Source organism: Peromyscus californicus, unplaced genomic scaffold (genome assembly GCF_007827085.1).
Source record: "Peromyscus californicus insignis strain IS unplaced genomic scaffold, ASM782708v3 Scaffold_15__1_contigs__length_86483966, whole genome shotgun sequence".
Classification (NCBI taxonomy): domain Eukaryota; kingdom Metazoa; phylum Chordata; class Mammalia; order Rodentia; family Cricetidae; genus Peromyscus; species Peromyscus californicus.
Genome location: NW_026294447.1, coordinates 53,003,436 through 53,024,082, shown reverse-complemented (window position 1 = coordinate 53,024,082; position 20,647 = coordinate 53,003,436). Strand labels below are relative to the sequence as shown.

The window sequence follows — 20,647 nt, the reverse complement described above, 5'->3', positions numbered from 1 at the left end:
CTCAGCCATTCTAGTGCTGGGATTACATGTGTGTACAGCCTCAGCTCTGGCAGTTCTTTCCCAGGGCCCTCCCCAGCCCCACCTGACCTCTCTCTTCCCTTCTCCCCTCACTTCCTCCTCTTCTCTCCTGCTTTCCCATCCTCCTTCTTTCTCTTTTGCTTCTTCTCTTTTCCCTCTCTCTTTATGTCTCTTGATCCCTTTTCAGAAGTTAGATCTGAGAAGCCCTTTGAGTAGGCCCAGAGAGATTTCCCATCGAAAGTCATGAGAGGGCTGGGAGTTAGCTTGGTGGTAGGGGGCTTTTACAGCAAGCCCAAGACCCTGGGTTCAGTTCAGAGTACAAGAGGAAAAAGAAAAAGAAAATGGTCATGAGAGTGAACTTGGATATGGAACCTCTGTCAAGTCTTCAGCCAACAGTGTGACTCATGAGTAACCCTGAGGAGGAACCACCCAGCCTGGCTCCTCATGAGTGCCTGACACTGATAGATATTCTGTGTTTATTGTTTCAAGTTGTGCATTTTTGGGCAATTTATTCTGTATCAGCATATGCAAGAGAAGATCAGGCTCCCTCTTAGTCCTTAGGACCAAGGGAGAGAGTAAAGACAGACATGTCACAAGCCAACATGCAGGCTCACACTGAAATGTTTTAGTTAAGTCCTTCATAATGACTCCATCTTGTGCTTGCTCACACAGTTCTCAACCCTCTCTGTTCCCCACCATAGTCATGTCAGCCTTCACATGAATTTGAGAGTTCCATGGACATGTCCGTGGCGCACAGAATTGACCAGAATATGCAAGGAAACCACAATAAATAAAGAAGCTGTAACCCCAAATTATTATTCATGTTGTGATTGAAATAGTAACTCTGCTCTGTCAGGAAAGAACATTTTAAATTAATATAACCTTCATCTAATTGTATATAAATTATGGTCTTTGTGGTTTTTGCCTTTAAACATGCTGTGTCCCTGAGCTTGGGCACCTACAGATGTTTTGTAGGCATGAGCTCATTCTTTGTCTGACCATTAATAAAAGTATTTAAGCCATTAATTTTCTTAATATTATTGTTGTTAGTAACTATCTCAGGTGTATCATTTCAACATGAAAGCAGTGTCTCACAGTGGATTCTTCCCTAGGCAGAAGTCTCTCTTCCTACTCTTCTTTCTCTCTCCCCACAGAGACCACAAAGGTCACTACTCTTGCTCTGTCCTTCATGCCTAAGACCCTGTTGCATCCTCACCAGCACTTGCTGAGGTGGGTCCCAGTGTTGATGACCTACTGTATAGGATCCCAGGACCAGACACTAGTTGATGCTGAGTCAAACCAGGAGTGTGATCCAGATTAGCCAGATTTTGTCCATCCTCTGCATCAACACAGCTTTGGTCTCTGCTGACTTATACCCAGCCTGACTGTGAGGATTCACTAATCTAACAGATGAAGAAGGGTGCATCCTTTTTGGTGGTGTGAAGGATGGCTTTGTGATCCAACTGTTTGAGTTCTTCAGAATTCTATGTACAGAATCCTGAGCTGCAGACATTTCCTCCCATCCTTGGGGTTGTCTCCCCACTCTCACAGTACTGGGGACATTCAACTTCACATACACAATCCAAGCCAGTGTTCTACCACTAAGCTAGCTCCCTGCCCTCTTCTCTTCTTCTTGAACAATTATTTTTTGTAGTTCTGTGTGTTTGTGAATGTGCATGTGTGCATCCATTTGCATGTCTATATGAAGGTCAGAGGTCAACCTCAACTGTCATTCCTTACCCATCTTGGTCTAGAATAGGGTCTCTTTATAGGCCTGGAAGTCACTGAATTGCCTAGGCTGGCTCCCCAGGGAGCCCCAGGGATCCACCTGTCTCCACCTCCCCAGAGATGGGATCACAAGTTCATGTGACCACATTTGGCTTTTGTACTTTTGTATCAGGGCATAAAAATCTGACCCTTATGTGTATTATTGGGGGGTGGGGTGGAAACACTCTTCCCACCTACCTCTGTCCCCAGCCCTCATCCCCTTGATAGGTTCTTTACATACACAAAGCTTGACTTGCCTCAGGCCCAAAACAGAGAAGCCAGCAGACCTTGGCCTGAACTCTCTGAAACTGATTCAAACTAAACCTTTGCTTCTCTCCATGGGCTATCTCAGATGTGCTGTCCCAGTGACATAAGGCTACCTGACACACCCCTCTGTCTACTGTCTGCTCTGTGGCCTCAGTAACAACAGAGAACAGATGGAGGCAGCCAGCTGGTTGGCAGTTCAACATCCTCCCAGAAGGCCCTGGAGTCACACTGTGATCTGCAAATCAGGTACTGCACAGTGGCTACCCCTTGGGGGTCCTCACATCTATGTGGGGTTATCCTTAGGTACCTTGTCCTGGTTTGAGTTCAGTGCACAGGTGTCTGAGATCACTACTGTAAACCTCTTCCCCTCACAGTCTGCTACCTTTATTGCACACTGAGGTGGTCCCTGCGGGGGGTTCATCAGCAGGGCAACATTTGGGGGCCAGGTCCAGGGGACCCTCATAGAATGGGTGAAAGTGAAACCCTCATAGCTGTGTCCTACACTCCAGTAAGAGGTAGACTCAGACTCTGCCAACACTTCTGTAAACAGCTCATGGGCAATATGAGATGTACTCAGCACCAGGCTCCTTAGTTACCTGGTCTGAAGCCATGAGGATGGAGTGATGCAGCTGAGGCCTGTCAGTGCTCATGGAGTGCATGGGTCTTGACCTCAAGACCTTGAATAAGACTGTTGGACACATTGGATTTGATGGGACATGGCCATTTTCAATACTTGGGTCTTGTTCTTATCACACCATGGTCCTCGTGGAGTAATACCTTAGTGTACACTGTGGAAGAGAATCCTGAGTGTGAGCCTCCAGGCTGTAATTCTCTGGAACCACATGTCCACCTGTTCATTGTGTGTTCTTAGGAGCCTCAAGACTCAAGTGTGTCTCAAATTGAGTGAACAATTTTCCCTGTCTGTACAAGCCTGCAACAGTGTTTCGGGGCTCACAGATTCTCCACGGACACCCAGCACCCCAACCTAAATGCACTATGACCTCCTCTCATCCTCTGTCTAGGCACCAAACCAGTTAATCCTTGAGATAAATCATCCACTCTCTTCTCCTATGTGGCCTGATGTTCCATGAAACTGCCTTCAGTGAAAATCCCCATATTTACCCAAAGCAGTTCTCTGCTTTATAGCCACACAAAGTTATGAGTTTCCCAATACAGGAACAGTAATTCACCCCTTCAAAGTTCCCTGTAGTTCTGAGTCGTTTGAGAATCCTCACAGGTGCAGGCTCTTGGCAATCCAATGGCTGTTTTTGTCTTTTTCTTAAACCCACCAAGATTCTTAAAATGCCTCCATTGTTCTTTGCCCTGCCCAAAGCTTTCTTTCTGGTCACCTGCCCGCCTTCTCATCCAACTCAGACCACAGCAGAGAGGTCACATGACCCACAGACTGTTTTGGAAGCTCTCTGTGAAGCACCCAGAGCCTTGTTTTATGATCTACCTACACACCACCATGGTAATGCCTGTGTATAGAACCCTGGCTTGGTGAAAACTGTTCCTCTGACATCAGGACACTTGAAGAACATCCCTCCAGTCATAATGTCTAGCTGTGAGGTCATAAAAATGACTAAGTTTCTCTGTGCCTCAGTTTCCTGATCCATAAAAAGGAACAATTTATAACATGTAGGTCAGAGGTCCATCACAGGAGTCACAGACTGTGAGTGACAATCTCTACTACCCTGTGGTCACTAGAGGCCACACCCCTACCAAAAGGAGCTGAATGAACACTGACTGGACACTTTCTGTGCAGTTATACATTTATTGATGCTTTGCTCCAAACCCTACATTTTGGGTGAGGAAGGTAGAGGTGTCCATCTGTTGTGTCAGGTTGGTTAGTGGGGTACCTAGAAAAAGGCTCCTGTGCCCTAAGTAGGTGTACTAGGGGAAAGGAGCTGGTCTGACCAAATGACTCTGTGAGCTGCAGGATTTTGGGATCCAACACTGTGCCAGATGTGGGCAGGGTCAGGAGTCCCTGCAAGGGACAGTGGGTGGCCCAGCCTGGAAGAGGGAAAGTGTGAGGCAGGAACTGGGCACACAGTGGTCCCAGATGCTGGAAACAGACTCAGGGTAGCAGTTTCCCTTCTCAGTGCTGGGGTGAGGTCCATACAGATTGGCCTATAGGTTTGCATAGTTCAATCAAGTTCTGCTGAAGCTGAAGGCAGACAACCAGAGCCTAGATAGGGACTGAGCCTACCTGACAGGGCCCAGGCTTTTGTGTAGAGGCAGATATAGGACAGGCAGCAGGGAGGAACACAAAGACAGAGTTCAGACTCAGGAATGTGAGCCAGTGCTGTCAGAGGACTGGGAGCCTGACACCAACTGTCCCCAGTCCCCTGTGTATGTGGGGGTCATACAGTTAGTCACTGTCACTGTCCAATCCAGGCATGCCACAGCCAGTCAGAGCATGGAGGCCAAAATGCACATAGAGACCAATATATAGGCTAACTCCGTGGCTCCTAGGAACAAACCCCACCTCTTGGGAAGTTCTAGTTTTCCTTGCGATTTGTGACTTTGGCCATAAAGAGTGGAGTCTGAGTATTTGTGTCAGAGATCATCATCAGGAATGGCCTGTTGAATTCTATTTTCAGGGGGTTCAAAATTAGAGTTGATCCCACAGAACTCCAACCCATGGCAGCAGCTGCTTCTGTGCCTGTCTCAGCCACGTCCAGCACAGCCTTGTGGACCACCTGTAGGAGAAAGACATCATTCACTGGAGACCAGGGAGGGCAGGAGAGGAGATTCCTGGAGCAAGCATCCACTGCTGGCCTTAGTTGCTGATGAAGATGTTGTTCTACCGTGAGCTCTACCCCTGATGTTTCCAGGTGTCTGCTCAGGGTGTGAGATGAGGCATGCCCTAGGTCTGCTCAATCTCTGAGAATCTGTGTTGTCCTCAAAAACCCTAAATTCTGGAGGATGGGTGTAGGTGGAACCAGTCATTACCCCCAAGACAGTTTCTCAGGAGATCAACAGTGAACACAAAGGGTGCTGGCAGCCAGTGCAGGTTTCCACATGCTTCCTACTCCATCCTCCTTGGTAAATACCACAGTGATGCATAGGACATGGCTTCCCATTCCCAGAATGCCATGCCCTGCTGGTACAGATCTGAGACCAGGTCTCTGATTGGGCACTGGACAGAACACTAGGCATTCTCAGGCTGTGTGTCTAGGAATGTAATGTGGGATCCTACAGCATCTTTTCCTCTATTCTTAATCTTTTCATCCCAACTGCCATTCATCCCTTGTTTTTTTCTTTTACTGTGACTGTTCTGTGTGCTAGTCAAGAAGTACTGGCCAGCTAGCAGTGAAGAAGCTGAGGCTGGAAATGCATTTGCCCTGCAGTGGATTGTGGGTGGTATCCCCACTGCAGCACAGGGTGGTGCCTGTGGTGGTCTAAGACTAAGCACAGGCTCTTGTCCACCATGAGCTCCTAGGTGAGATTATGTTCAGAGGATACAGGAGGGACTGTCTGTGGTATCCAGCAGGAGTATCTAGGCTATAATCCAGTTCTCCCAGGATGAGGGAATCTCAGAAATGCAGGCTTTCTCACACATTTGCCATTCCCCTGCATACCTCTTGGCCTTCACCATCCACAATCAGGCATGTTCTCAACAGAGACTTGCTGTCCCCTCTTTGACTATCAGACTTCTGAAGGGAAGCTGCCTTGTCTGGCAGTGAAGGAAAACTCCTAGAAGAATCTGTGTCTGCAGAGCCTGGCTGGCTGATCTGAATTTCAGTACTGTAGAGAGATGGGAACACTGCAGGTCAGGGGCTAATGACCTCCTCATGGGCTAAGTGCTGCTCTCTGGAACAGCCATGTTTCCTCCCTGTGTCAGAACTCAACCTTGTGACAATAGAGTCTATTCACTTAGCAGACAACCAGCTTCAATCCAAAAGCTAAGAATACCAGCAGCTAACATCTTGAGCCTGTAGAGAAGCTCCCTGATCTTGATGATGCATCTGCCTCCCTGAGGTTCCCACCCCTGCATTTTAAACTTGCCTTGATTTGTGACTTTGTTTGGTTAAGCTATCAAGTTTTCATGAAACTGTTTCCATACTGGAACATGGAATTTGGGTGATAGAAATCTATGTTCTCGGCTCATTGTCACTCAAAATGACTCTTATAAAGTGTCTGTCATTCCCTTCGGGATGAGAGCTGTGGTGTTTGTGTCAAGGGTGGGGAGGTGTTAGGCAGGCACTGAGCAGGCAGGTGTTAGGTCCAAAGCTGCTGTCCCTCCAACGGCAGTGCTGGTCCTAACAAGAAGGATTTTGGCTCAGTAAACAGAAGCCTAAAGGCAGGTCTCTGTGTAACAGAGAAGCAGATCACCCATGGTGCATTTCTGCTTGCCAGGAGCCATCCAAATCTTCCCACAAATGTCAGCTACCTTAGGCAAGATCACCCAGTTCCCCTTCAATCTAGACAGACTGAATTAGCTCAAATATCCCTACCTAAGACAGCAAACACCAACTAACCCCCCAATGCTCGCTGCGGCTCTTTACCATCTTGTGTCTGTAATTGCTTCTTCCTCTCCACCACCCTGTGTTGTCTGTTCTGCTGTGTTGTCCCAAAGACTCACTTCCTATCAGGTTGTTAGAAATGCCTCCATGACTGGGAACCCTGCCCAAGACATTCTTTCTGGTCATGTGATGACCTTCTCACCCTCCTCTGACCTCAACACAGAGGTCACATGATTCATGTGCTTTTGGGAGCTCTCTGTGAAGTATCTAGAGCCTTGTTTTATGATCTACCTGAACACCACCATGGTGATGCCTGTGCACAGATCCCCACTTGGTGAAAACTGTTCCTCTGGCATCAGAACACTTGAAGAACATCTCACTAGTCAAAATGTCTATCTGTGAGGTCATGGGAAATGACTAAGATTCTCTGTGCCTCAGTTTCCTGATTGATAAAAAGGATTGATAATAACATGTAGGTCAGAGGTCCATCACAGGAGTCACAGAGTGTGAGTGACAATTTCTACTACCCTGTGGTCACTAGAGGGCACACCCTTGCCAACAGGAGCTGAGTGAATTATACTTTTATTGATCCTTTGTTCCAAACCCTGCATTTTGGGTGATGAAGTTGAAGGTGTCTATCTATCATTTCAGGTTCGTCAGTTGCCAACCTAGAAAATGGGTACTGTGCCCTAAGTAGGAGCGCTGGGGGAAAGGACCTGGTCTGACTAATAGGCCCCTCAAGATGAGTGAAGTCTCCAACAGTGGGCCAGATATGTGCAAGGCCAGCATCTGCTGCAAAGGGCAGTGGGTGGCAGAGCCTAGGGACTGGAGAGGGAAAGCACAAGGCAAGAACTTGTCACCAGGAGGTACCAGATGCAGGAGTGAGATTCAGTGCAGCAGCTTCCCTTCTCAGTCCTGGTCCTGGTCCTCATGGATTGGCTGGTAAGGATGCATGATCCCATCAAGGCCATGGAAGCTGAAGGCCAATATGCCTGGAGACTGTACTGGTACTGAGCCTACCTGATAGTGCCCACATTTGGGGTACAGGCCAATGCATATGAGTGAGCAGGGAGAGGGCATAAAGATAGATTCCAGGCTCAAAAACATGAACAGGTGCTCCCAAGAGACCTGAGAGCCTGTCACTCACAGTCCAAGGCTCCTGTGTATGTAGGAGTCATGGAGTTAGTCAAGGTCACTGTCCAAGCCAAGTATACAAAGCCAATCAGAGAATGGAGTCCAAGATGTACACAGACATGTGCAGGTCTCGCCTGGGCTCCTAGGCAGAAGCCTCTCCACTTGAGAAGGTCTAGCCTTACTTGGGGTTGGAGATTTTGGCCAGAAAGAGGGTCATCTCGGTAGTTTTTTCAGAGACAAACATCAGGAATGGCCTGTTGAAATGAACTGTCATAGATATAAATTTTGCACAACAAGGGACCGCTTTGATTCTCATGATGGCTACTGCTTAGTGCCTGTCTCAGCCACATCCAGTACAGCCTTGTGGACCACCAGTAGGAGAAAGACATCACTCACTGGAGACCAGGGAGGGCACGAGAGGAGATTCCTGGAGCAAGCATCCACTGCTGGCCTCAGCTGCTGGTGAAGTTATTTGTTCCTACCGTGAGCTCTACCCCTGGTGTTTCCAAGTCTCTGCTCAGGGTGTGAGATGAGGCATGCCCTGGGTCTGCTCAGTCTCTGAGAATCTGTGTTGCTCTCAAATCCATCCTCAAACTGGGGTATGGGTGTAGGCAATGCCAGTCTTTACTCCACAGGCAGCTTCTCAGGAGACCCACAGTGAACAGTCAGTGTGCTGGCAGCAAGAGCGGGCTTCAGCATCCCTCCTGCTCCAGCCTCCTTGGGACATACAACTACAATACACAGGGCATGGCTTCTCTTTATTAAACTGCCATGTCCTTTTTGTACAGATTTGCACCCAGGGGTCAGAGTGGTCACTGAACAGACAGAAGGCAATGCCGATCTGTGCATCTGGGAATGTAGTTTGGGTTCCTAAGGCATCTTCTCTCCTACTCTTAAGCTTTTCATCACAACTGCCAATCATCCCTAGTTATTTCCTTCCTGCTAGTGTTCTGTGTGCTCATCAGAAGTACTGGGTCAGCTCTGCAGTGAAGAAACTGAGGCTGGATGAGATTTGCCCTGCAGTGGATTGTGGGTGATATCTGCACTGCAGCACAGGTCGGTGCCTATGGTGGTCTAACATCAAGCACAGGCTTTTTCCCCACCCTGGGCTCCTGGGTGAAGTTATGTTCAGGGGAGAGAGGAGGGATTGGCAGCATGCTCTCCAGCAGGGGTATCTAGGTTGAAATCCAGCTCTCCCAAGATGAGGTAATTTCACAATGCAGGCTTTCTCACACATTTGCCATCTCCTCTTGCCACCTGGCTTTCAGCATACATATTCTGGCACCCAGTGAGAACCACCCAGTGTTTCTTGACTTACCGGAGAGACTCTCAGGTCCTTGGCCCCTGTGATCCCAGACAGCTCAGCCATTGTGAAGAAGACTTCCCTGATGCCCAGCTGTGGAAGGCTATTCTCCAGGTTGTAGTCAGTGGAGATGGAGAACTTGGGCATGTAGAGATCATCGATCATCCTGAGAATGAAAAAGAAATGTAAGAGTCACTGGACTCATTGCCACACAACCCACCTTTTGCTAGGGCGCCTCTCCACAGACAGCCCTCTCACAGGAGAGCAGTCCTCTTTCCATCCATCCCACACCACTTGATTTTTCTTTCCTAATGCATTAACTAACCATCAACGCCACAGAGTTTTTACAGGGGCAGGTGTTGAGACTTGGTACTAGTAGTTCCCTTACCAAGAATGCTTTTTTCCAAGATCCTCAAAATGCAGTACTTCGCTGTCATGTGGACCCTCAAACTTCATCTAATGATCATTCTATTTAAAATTGCACAATCCTTCTGACTCCAGCTTTCCTTATCCTTAGACACTCCCCCCCCTTTTTTAAACATCACTGCTTCTTGCTTTTTAAATAGTCAATTAATGATGAATTGTATTTTCAATCACCTACTCTCTCCTCTTCAACTTCAAGGTGAGCCTGTGAGGATAAGAAATTGTGTACTTGAGTTTCTGATACCCTCTCAGGGTCTAAACTCGAGCACAGCACATAGGTCTACAAGTCATCATTCCATGGATGGTGAGTGAATGGGTGATGAGGGGATGAGATGGCTACACAGGGCAGAGCTGATTCTCAGAGCTGATCTCCTCTCAACCTCACTCTCCTCTGCATTCCCAAACCCATCAAGATTCCCTGTAATTACAGCCTGTTAGACACAGAGGAATCCTCAGCTCCTGCTCTAGGTGATCTCATCTTGTGAACAACAAAAAGGACATTAAAATTTGCCTGAACTACCAAGTTCAGAAAGGAAGTCAGCTACACTCCACCTGTCCCTGCTGACTCTCCAGGTAATACGCTGAATGCTAAGTGAGACTCTGAGGGACAGGGACACTGGACCTCAAGCCAGCAGCAGGATGGGGAGCCACACCAGCTCTGGTTCCTGTGGATATGCACCTGGGCCTCAGAGTGTCTTCCACTTCCTCAGGGTCTCTGGTTGCAAGCTGGCTTCCACCTGCTGCATCTTGCCCTCATCAGGGAACATGAACAGGGCCCTGCGTTGCCTGTGTACTTCAGCTCCACCACAGAGCAGGACAGATCCTCATCCTGGAAGTAGGGTGTGGTCAGTTCCTCAATGTTCATCATGGGCACCCTCACAGACCTCTTCTTGTCCAGATGGAACTCAGACTCGAATGTGTCACGAGGGTTAAATGATGTCTTCCATTTCCCTAAATGTGGAGCAGGCCATCAGAATGTAACAGCACAGGAGAGACTCCACCTCCACCCCATTTCGGCCCAGCTTCTGAATCAAGAGAGCAATCAATCCATCTTCAACAACACAGAGTGTAGTATCCCTAGGTGCTTGCATAACCTGGATTGGAAAAACCTTGATATATGCAGAACTATGAATGAGAAGTGATCCACAGGCTTTATTTGGAATAGGGAACTCAAAACCAAAGCCTGGCTACTTGAGGAACCTGGGAAAATATCTAGGATCTGAGAATGGGTGATTTAAAGAGAAATGAAAGTAAAAGTGGTGAGACCCGAGTCTGGGGAGATTTGGGGATCCCTTCTTCCTTAAGAGGAACACTGTCTAGAAGGCAGTTGCTTGTGGGACAGGTTACCAGAGAAACAGGAAGAGTCTGAAACCTCCAGACAGTGACCTGTCAATGTTGCTCGTCAATGTGAAACACCTAACGGAAGGCAGAGCCCAGAGCCAAGTTGGGCTTAGAATCAAGCTCCAAGGCCCTGGAACTTCCCAGAGTTGGATTACCAGGATCCAATAGTTGGTTGACTAAGACATTGGTAATGAGTCCTCTTCTCCCTTGCGGGTCATGTTCACCTCCGTGAATCAAAGATATCCTACTTAGACTTTATGCACATTCCAAGTGCACGTGACCATCTGCAATACACCCTAGGGGACATGGTACTTTGACAATTTCTTGGGCTCAGGATCCAACAGCATAAACATATATCCCCAGCTCTCAGTCAAGTAGCCTTGGTGCTTGGGATCTGGGCCCAGGAGAGAGAGCCAGGCCCTGCAGTCTAATCCTTCAGGCCATCACTCTGCTTTCCTTCTCTTCAGAGCACAGCTGCTCTGGGGTCATCCTGGTCTCCTGTCCTCTGTCCTCCTATCTGCTTCTGTCCATGGTCAATTGACCTTCTGTCTAGAGTCTCAGAGCATGTTCTCCTCTATCCTAGACTATCCTATGTCCAGCCTCAAATCTACCTCAGGTCTAGTCACATCAAGACTTTCATTAGACATAATTTTCTGGACTATCGCCTCAATCCATGGTCTCTATCAGGCAGGATTTGTGAGTGTGGGTTCTGGATGTCCATCCCAAAACCCTTACCCAAAGCAATTCCAGCCTAGTTTCCCAAATCATTAGCTCTGTAACTCCAGATTCCCTGGCTCAGGAGTGAGTGTTGTGCACTGTGACCTCCCAGGCTGCCAGGCAAGTAATTTTACAAAAGCAAAATTCCACAAAGCAGCCAGACACTGAACACAGAACACTGCATGGCTGGTCTTTCTTCTCTAATGGCTTTGCCCCACCTGCTTTTCCATGCCCAGGTCTAGCTTGGTGCAGAAAGGATCAGGGGAGAGGTCCTGCATAGGAATGCATGAAGGGCTCTTCACTAGCTGTGGTACTTCACTAGCTCTGCCTCTTTCCCCTTAAGTTTCTGTATCAGGCTCCTTAGGTAAAAAGTCTCCAGCCCACCTGGACCCTCCTAGAGACAGAGGCTCTCCAGCAGGGATGGACACCTTCTACAAGAACAGATTAGAAATGCTGGAGTGGGCAGATTGAGGGATCTGTCTCTGCAGGGAGAAGCCCTGGCTTCTCCCTACTCAGGGAGGACTGGACAAGCAAGCTATGCATTTTGCTAGTCAGTAAGATTAAGTTACAGCCAAAAAGAGTCCTCTTAGGCTGAGAGCTCAGGGGTTCTGTTGAGTAAGTACCAGGAACCTCAACCACCATCCAGAATACCACAGAAGAGAAGTAAGGCCTGTTAGTAATAAGAAGTTAGGCACACATGTCTCTAAGTCCATGAGTACTTCCTTCCCAGTGGTCAGTGTATGGATACAAGGTGCCCAGCCAACACCCTCTCTGTATAACCCTGAAACATCGACCATCTTTACCTTTAAAGTATATGTAATTCACCAGCACCATTACTGTACTCTCATCAAGGTCTGAGATCAGTTCCTTGACCTTCCCCTTGGTCTGTTTTCTCACATAGTCATGGATGAGTTTTTGGCCTCATGGGGCTGTTGGAAGTCAGTCACAGAGGCCTCGACCTGGTAGAGTGCCCTTGCCTTTCCTTGAACTCTGCCAGGATCTGCAGGTGCTTTTCAACAAACATCATGCTGCCTATGCTGATCTTCATCTGGTCCCCTGGCTGGCTGAGCATGTGTAGAAGGTACCCAAAGCCCTGGTGGATGTCTGCCTCAGGGGTCTCTGTGAGACTGAACTTGAGACCTCCTAGAATCTCTTCCAGGGTTTTGCTCCTTGCTCCCAGGGACAGGACGGCCAAGGCTGTTGAGATGCTGAATGGAGAGAAGACAACATTTGTATCTGGATTCTTCAAAGCCAGCTCCTTGTAGAGGCTGAAGGCGAATTCTGTGTTGGTGGAGGTCAGTGCTAGATTGTCCACTGGTGTCCTGTTGTTCTGGTTTTCCTGGACAGTGTGTCCCTTCCCAATGTGCCATCTGGTTGGCAGAGGACATCAGGGGAGATCTCAGCCATTACTCTGTTCTCCTGGTTGAAAAGAAAAGATCCTTTGTTAGGGAGGGTTGTTTGGTGCCATGACCATCTCCTTGTCATCCTATGTGGTCTGTACTGTGTGCGGCTACCTCTGTGAATGTGCATGGGAGGTGCTCTGGCCACTCAGAATTTAGCATCACAATCTGTGACTCTGCATAAGAGGTGCTCTGGCCACTCAGATGGTAGCACCACAGCCTCTGCTCCCTTTTACTCCAGGAAAAAGTACTCTTGCAGTAACCAATATTCCCAGTAGAGAACCAAGACCCAGAGAGTTTAAGGGATTTGCCAGGGTCACAGGGTAAGGAGGAGAAGAACCTGAGGATGGGTTCAAGCCTTGTGTAATCTGAATCTCCTCTTCTGGATTGGCATAAGGACTCATTAGAAAGCAGGGGATCTCCGCCTTTGCGCTTGTGTCTTCTACCCCGTCACCAGCCTCTAGTCTGGACTCAGGGAAGGAACCTTAGACCAGTCATGTAGCACAAGGCCCACCACAACCTGCAGCAGACACACCAAGAAATCTCACAGCTCTGGGCTGAACCTTGCGCCTGTTTCTGGGAGTGTGAAGGGTTAATAGAGGGCAGCACTGGAGATGACTGGTGCAGTTCCAAAGCCTTGGGACCCCTGACCACAAATACTAGTAGGACCAATAGGGGAAGGTGCTCTCAGCCCTGCCAGGATAGCACATGGAGGTTTGTATCTCAGCTTGGAAGGCCTTCTGATGGGAAGGAACTTGAATGGTGTTCCAGTCGTGGATGCCTGGACCAGATTTCATTTTGACTGTTACAATGTCTGTGTGGGGCAAAGAAATGGGTAGAACTGTCTGGGCAGCTGTTGAGTGACCAAGGTTACACTCTTAGTAAAAGTATATGGCTTATTATGGGCATTGTGGGTATTTGTAGGGAATGTCCAGTGGGCCATCTCCTCCATACATCCCTGGACTGGGAGCATCATAAAAACTACAGTTGAAGGCTGATGTTCATGGTAAACACTGATACCCACCTTAGCCTCTGTCCACTTTGTAGATGAGTTCAGAGGAGAACGTAGATGCTAGAGGAATAGGAAGGTGAGGAAGAAGAACAGAGGAGAGAGAACCAGGTGGGAAAAGAAGCTGGAGTGAGAAAGTGTGGGGGGGGGAGAGTAGGGGGAACTGGAGGAGGGAGGGGGATCAGATGGGGGAGTCAAGGAGAAGATGGAGTTGAGAGAAGACCAGGAGAGTGTAGGAGTAGAATGGAGGGAGCAGGGGAGGGAGGTGTTGGAGCTGAGCCACAGGTCCCCAGGGCTGTGACATGCCTGAAGAGGGGCCAGGGACTTCAGCTGATTTTACCCTGTGTTTATTGTCAGACTGAAGCAACCGTTTATTTGGAAAACATTCAACCATATTTTAAATCAAAATTATTTCCACAGAAAAGAGGCGAGTCCGTTTGAGGAGGAGACCTGGCTCAGTGGCTGAGCTGTAGCCTACTTTTCCTTATTAGGAGAGGGTGTGGTCACTTTTCTTGGTCATCAGATCTGTGGGGGAAGTGGGGTCCCTGACCCCAAGGCATCTCCTCTCTGCTGTAAGCACTGCAGGGATGTCACCACCCCCAAAAGGACTCTGTAACTGTTCTGTCTCCCTCTGGTTCCTACAGCTGCACTGGCATAGTCAAGGTCTCAATACTTCCTCCCCGTGGAGGGTCAGAAGGAGCAGGCTCCATTCCCTCTCCAGGAGCATAGCCCATGGCACCCCCATCTTCATACACATGAAGACCCAGACTGGAGAGAAGATTCATATGCACCCCAGAAATGTTCCCTGATTCTAACCCAGTGTCCCAGGAACTACTCCTCACTCCTCCAAACCAAGACTTCAGGTCATTACCAATACCACACAGTCCTGCAAAGGCACCTTTCCTGTTCCCAGAGGGAAGGAATCCCGGGCATTACCTGCAGAGCTGACGCCCTCTGCCAGAGTCTGTGATAGCTGAGTTCTGATGTTCGGGTGGCTGTCTGCCTGGTGTGATGTTCTCCCCAAGCACACTGATGTCTATTTATCCCCACCAGGGACTCCTCCCTCTCCTTAGGAAATGCTGACCCAGACCAGTTATGCTCTGTGCTCAGTTTGGAAATGCACACATGGCATGATTCCTGGTAATGTGCATTAGAAGCTCCAGGAGGCAGAACCACATCCTGATGGGAAATCCTCTAACCATTTTCTTTTTTTTTTTAGTATGCTAACAATGTGATTTTTATTCCATATTTAAAGTCAGTTGTTCAGACCCAATTGCTGGAAAAATATTCTTTTCAAAATATCACTGTGTAGCTGAAGTTTTCCTGTGTCCCAGCCTGCTGGCAGTTGGGACAAATCTCTCCCACTCATGTCCCCCAAGTAAACATACAGAGACTTACATTGCTTACAAACTGTATGGCCAAGGCAGGCTTCTTGCTAACTGTTCTTATATCTATATTAACCCATTTCTATTAATGTATAAGTTGTCATGTGACTCGTGGTTTACCGGTATCTTAACATCTGCTTCACATCATGGCGACTTTGTTCTTAACAACAAGCCCACTGGATTGCCTTTGTGGCTTTCTGTTTCTCTAAATGTAAATGGTCAGTGTGAAACTGGGGAGAAGTCAGAGTTAAAAAGACAGGACACAAGCTGTACTTGTCACCAGGTAGGGCTACAGATAATAGTTTTCCTAGACTATTTATGTCACTTCAAAAAGAATACAACAACTTTATTTCCATGCTCCCCAATTTCCTTAAGTAAACACACACATTAATAAACACATGCCTAGATCCTGACAGAACCCCACCTGCATCTGTGTAACCGTCCTGTCTGGCAGCAATGGGCATATTCTAAACAGACTCACTCTCCCCTCTTTGGCTCTCAGACTTCTGGAGGGAAGCTGCCTTGTCTGGCAGTGAAGGAAAACTCCTAGAGGAATCTGTGTCTGCAGAGCCTGGCTGACTGATCTGAATTTCAGCACTGTAGAGAGATGGGAACACTGCAGGTCAGGGGCTAATGACCTTCTCACGGGCTAAGTGCTGCTCTCTGGAACAGCCATGTTTCCTCCCTCTGTATCAGAACTCAACCTTGTGACAATAGAGTCTATTACAACCAGCTTCAATCCAAAAGCTAAGAATGCCAGCAGCTAACATCTTGAGCCTGTAGAGAAGCTTCCCTCCTGTCTTGAGGCTCCTGCCTAACTGAGCAACCCTTTGAGTAGGCCCAGAGAGATTTTTCCATTATAAGCCGTGAGAGGGCTGGGGGTTAGTTGAGTGGTCAGGGGTTTGCCCAGAAAACACTAGACCTTGGTTCGGTTTATAGCACCAGAGGAAAAAGAAAGTCATGAGAGCAAACTTGGACATGGAGCCTCCGGCATGTGTCATGTCTTCAGCCAACTGAATGACTCACGAGAGGCCCCGAGGAAGAACCATCCAGCCTGGCTCCTCATGGGTGCCTGACACTGTGAGATATTCCATGCTTATTCTTTTAAGCTGTGCATTTATTTGGGGGCATTTTATTCTGCATCAACAGATGTGTGACAAGAGCAGTCTCCCTCTTAGTCCTTAGGACCAAGGGAGAGAGTATGGACAGACAAGTCAGAAGACAACCTGCAGGCCCTCACTGAAATGACCAAGGTAAGTCCTTCATGCTCTGACTCCATCTTGTGTTTCCTCACAGATTTCTCAGCTCTCTCTTTTCCCCCACCACAGTCATGTCTGCCTTCACATGTATTTGAGAGTTCCAGGGACATGTCCATACTGCACAGAATAGACCAGAATAACTAAAGGAAATCACAATAAATAAAGAAGCTATAACTCAAAATTATTATTCATGCTATGATTTAAATAGTAAGTCTGCTCTGCCAGAAAAGAACATTTTGAATTAATCTGACTTTCATCTAACTTGTATGTAAATTATGGTCTCTGTGGGTTTTGCCTTTAAACATGCTGTGTCCCTGAACTTGGACACCTACAGACTTTTGGAGTCATCAGATCACCATTAGTCTGATCATTAATAAAAGTACTTAAACCAATAACTGGCTTAATACTAGTGTTGCTAATAACTATGTCATGTGGATCATTTCAACACCACAGCAGTGTCTCACAGCGGATTCTTCCCTAGGCAGAAGCCCCTCTTCCTGCTCTTCATTCTCTCTCCCCACAGAGACCACAAAGGTCACCACTGATGCTCTGTCCTTCATGCCTAAGACCTTGTTGCATCCTCATCAGTACTTGCTGAGGTGTACCCCAGTGTTGACTGCCTACTGTATAGAATCCTAGGGCCAGACACTAGTCAATGCTAAGTCAATCCAGGAGTGTGATCCAGTCCAGCTGGATGGTGTCCACTCTCTCCATCACCGCAGCTTTGGTCCCTGCTGACCCATACCCAGCCTGGCTGTGAGGACACACTGATGTAACAGCTGAGGAACCATACAGCCTTCCTGGTGGTGTGAAGGATGCCTTTGTTATCTCTTTGAGTTATAAGAATTCCATGCACAGACGCCTGAGCTGAAGACATTTTCTACCATCCTGGGGGTTATCTCTTCAGTCTCACAGTGCTGGGGACCCTAAACTTCACTTCTATAAGCCAAGCCAGCATCCCACCACCAAGCTACCTCCACAGCCCTTTTCTCTTTCTCCTTGAACACTTACTTTGTGTGGTTCTCTGTGTTTGTGAATGTGTATGTGTGCATCCATGTGCACATCCATATGAAGGTCAGAGGTCAACTTCAATTGCCATTCCTCATCCACCTTGGTTTTAGGATAAGGTCTCTCCATAGACCTGGAATTCATTGATTGCCAAAGTTCACTAGCCAGGAAATCTCAGGAAGTCACCTGTTTCCACCCCAGAGCTGGGATCACATGTTCATGCTACTGCACTAACCTGTTTTACTTCTGTATCAGGGAATATAACTCAGATCCTCATGCATATGAGACCAGTACTTTATCCACCTGCCCATGTCCCAGGATGAGCCTCTTGATAGTGTCTTTCGATGTACAAAGCTTGCCCTACCTCAGGCCCAAAGCAAAGAAGCCTGGCAGACCTCGGCCTGAAGTCTCTGAAACTGTGATTCAAACCAAACCTTTGCTTCCCTCAGTGTGTTATCTCAGATGTGCTGTCCCAGTGACATAAGGCTACCTGACAAACCCCTCTATCTACTGTCTGCTCTGTGGCCTCAGTAACAACAGAGAACAGATGGAGGCAGCCAGCTGGATGGCAGCTCAGCATTCTCTCAAAGAATCTGGAGTTGGCTGTGATTGTTCTAGGGGGAGAAACCTTGGTGAGGATCTGCAGATCATGCAGTTCACAGTGGTTCCCCCTTGGGATGCTGGCATCTGGTGGGGTTACCTTAGATACTCTGTCCTGGCCTTGGTTTGGAGCACAGGTCTCTGAACTTATTACTGTAAACACGCTGCAGATTTTGTAGTTGTTTTAAGGCTCAGGCTGGGAATGAATGCTCTGTACTGCACAGCTCCTGCAGTTGACTAAGCAAGTTACTATAGCAAACCTTCCTGGGGTTGAGGATTATTCTCTGAGAGAGGATGTTGCTGCCGTCCTGGGTGAGCATGGATACCATGGGTTCTGATGATGCACAGTGGCTGGCAGTGTTCTCTGCAGGGAGGTCACTCTTGATTCTTGGTGGGAGCTGCTTCAGTGCCCTCCTGGGCTGTTCCAACTACATATAACCTGGAGGGATAAGTGCTCTTCCCTTGCTTGAATATTGGAGTGGGTTTCTGATGTGGCTGAAGGGGTGGGAGGAAGAGGCAGCCTGGCCTTTAGCAGTCATTATAACCATTGTCAATGCTATTTCTCTCTCTCCCATAGAAGTCTATGATAGGTATTTTCTGATCATTGATGTGTAGACATGAGACCTTGGCAATTGCCTTTGACAGGTAATTTAACCACATTCTCAGGATGAATATGTCAGACTATTATTATATCTAGTAGTCCATGTGGCAGAGGCAAGAAAGAAGGACAAGATCCACAGTGATTTGGAGACCCCTAACCAACTGCACCCCATAGCCACTTTCCCATGTTAAATTTGTATAAAATGGATTCTCAGTCTGTAGAAATCACTGTGCCATTCAGAAAGTTCCCAGACATTCAACCTCAGGGAACTGCACTGTTGCCAGGCCCATCTTTCGTGCTTCACAGTCTGCTACCTCTCTTGCATACCGAGGCGGTCCCTGTAGGAGGTTCATCACCAGGGCAACATTTGGTGGTCAGGTCCTGGGGGAACCCTCATAGAATGGGGAAAAGTGAAACCCTAACATCTGTGTCATAGACTCCATTAAGAGGTAAACTCAGACTTTGGCAACAACTTCTGGACCCAACTCCTGGGCAGCATGAGATGTACTCAACACCAGGCTCCTTAGATACCTGGTGTGAAGCCAGAAAGGATGCAGAGATACAGCTGAGGCCTGTCAGTGATCACGGAGTGCATGAGGTCGCATCCCAGGCCCTGAATGACTGTTGTGCACATTGTATTTGTTGGGACATGACTGTTTTCAATATATGGGTCCTGTTCTTATCGCTCCATAGTCCTCATGGAGTGGTATCTTAGTGCACAGTGGGGAAGACAATCCTGTGTGTGACCCTCCAGGCTGTAATTCTTCTCTTGTAACAACACGTCCACCTGTTCATTGTCTGCTCTTAGGAACCTTGAGACTCAAGTATGTCTCAAACTGAATGAATAACCTTCCATGTCTGTGTAGGTTTCTGCAGTGTTTCCAGGCTCACAAATTCTCCATGGACACCCAGAACCCCAATCCAATCCCACCATGGCCTCTTCTTGTCCTCTATCTGAGCACTAAAGCAAATCTTTGAGCTGAATGATCTCCTCTCATCTCCAGATGTGGCCTGATGTTCCTTGAAACAGTCCTTAGTGAAATTTCCACATTTGTCCAGAGCAGTTCTCTGCTTTATAACCACGCAAAGTTCTGAGGTGCCCAAGGCAGGAACAGTGACTCACCCTCCCAAGCTCCCTGTAGTTCTCAGTCATTTGAGAATCCTCACAGGGCCAAACTCTCCGACATTTGGTGACTGCTTCTTTCTTTTCCTAAATACCCATGATTCTTAGAAATGCCTCCATTGTTCTTTGCTCTGCCCAAAGCATTCTTTCTGGTCATCTTACTACCTTCGCATCCTCCTCTGAGCTCAGCACAGAGGTTACACAATCCATAGACTGTTTTGAAAGTTCTCTGTGAAGCACCCAGAGACAAAAGCACCTTGTTTTGTGATCCACCTGCACACCACCATGGTGATGCCTTGAGTACAGAACCCCTGCTTGGTGAAAACTGTTTCTCTAGCATCAGGACACTTGAAGAACATGCTGCCAGTCATAATGTCTAGCTGTGAGATCATGGGAAGTGTCTAAGCTTCTCTGTGCCTCAGTTTCCTCGCCCATAAAAAGGACTGATAGTAACATGTAGGTTAGAGGTCCATCACAGGAGTCAGAGTGTGAGTGACAATCTTTGCCACCCTGTGGTCACTAGAGGGCACACCCCTGTCAACAGGAGCTGAGTGAACATGGCCTGGACACTTCCTGTGCAGTTATGTGTTTATTGATCCTTTGCTCAAAGCACTGCATTTTGGGTAAGGAAGGTGGACGTGTCCATCTGTTGTGTGAAGTTGGTCAGTAGGGAACCTAGAAAAAGGCTCCTCTGCCCTTAGTAGGTGTACTAGAGGAAAGGGGGGCTGGTCTGACCAACCAACTTCAGGAGCTGCAGGAATGAGGGATCCAACACTGTGCCAGATATTGGCATGGTCAGGAGTCCCTGCAAGGGACAGTGGGT

General features: G+C 47.9%; 1 pseudogene; it reads right to left on the bottom strand.

Moving 5' to 3' along the window:
* Positions 1–4,553: 4,553 nt before the first annotated feature.
* Positions 4,554–12,846, bottom strand: LOC128110343 (serine protease inhibitor A3G-like; annotated as a pseudogene).
* Positions 12,847–20,647: the final 7,801 nt, after the last annotated feature.